Source organism: Protopterus annectens, chromosome 2.part0 (assembly GCF_019279795.1).
Source record: "Protopterus annectens isolate FY-2018-M chromosome 2.part0, PAN1.0, whole genome shotgun sequence".
Lineage (NCBI taxonomy): Eukaryota > Metazoa > Chordata > Ceratodontiformes > Protopteridae > Protopterus > Protopterus annectens.
The window spans coordinates 879624976-879625938 of NC_056728.1; the positions used below are offsets into that span (position 1 = coordinate 879624976).

General features: G+C 40.8%; 1 long non-coding RNA gene across 1 annotated transcript in view; it reads left to right on the forward strand.

Moving 5' to 3' along the window:
• Positions 1–897: 897 nt before the first annotated feature.
• The window catches only part of LOC122793276, a 1105234-nt gene continuing 1105168 nt past the window's right edge, over positions 898–963 (forward strand). Inside the window, exon 1 of the long non-coding RNA XR_006363457.1 lies at positions 898–963. This exon is cut by the window's right edge and continues 455 nt beyond it. This is a non-coding gene — a long non-coding RNA (uncharacterized LOC122793276).

The window sequence follows — 963 nt, forward strand, 5'->3', positions numbered from 1 at the left end:
AGTACTAAAATAAAAATAAAGAATAAATAAAACAAATAGACTGAACAATATAATAGGTGGTACTGTTTATGTATCAGTCATCCTGTTGCATTTCCCTTCATTAGCTACACACTACAAATTACAGTTAGGATATTTTTATCTCAACCTTTTACTTGGAAGATTGACTGAAACTGCAAAGACACAAAAGCTTTGAACTCTAGTGTTTGTTGAAAGACGAACATGATTTGTATTAATAATGTTTGTAGCTGTGTTGTTTAGTCACAAAATTGTGTTCTACAAGGAACCAGGTTAAGTCCCTGATGCAAAAATCAGTGACGACCCTGAGGGCGCTCCATAAGTGTGCAGTAAAACACTGTGCCGAACAGATGCAACGACATTTCCCTATAACAAATTGTTCTGTGAGTTTCCCTGCTAGTGCTAAATGTAACGCGGTTATAATATTCAGTTGAAATGACTGTTAAGAACAGCCAATGACAACGTAATGTTTGCTAGTGCCAGGCAAACCAATTTGAAGTCATACCTGAAAATGGCCAGGTGCCAGGTAGCGGCAGATTCCTTACCTCGCAAAGTGAATAAATATTTTAAGATGCCAACTGGTGCCATCGTGCTTGCAGCACAACCCTTCAGATAATAAGCCACACGGCTGACCTCCATCTATCCTACACCTTAAGCTGAAGGATGTGTTATCCTCTCATTTCTAGAAAAACAATAAACTATAGAAGCTAACGCGCCTCTCTGTAAGCTTAAAATAATGCGCGCGCGCGTGCGTGCGTGCGAGTGTGTGTGTGTGTGTGTGTGTGTGTGTGTGTGTGTGTGGTGCGCGCGACCCGGCTGAGCTTTAATAAAACGGGGGGTCTAACTCAACTCTGCTCTGAATATTCGTACAGGACTAGCATAACATCTTTCTAAAGGAAAACCGAAGTACCAGAAATCGTGAGTTGTGAGGAGGGTTAGAACGAATTA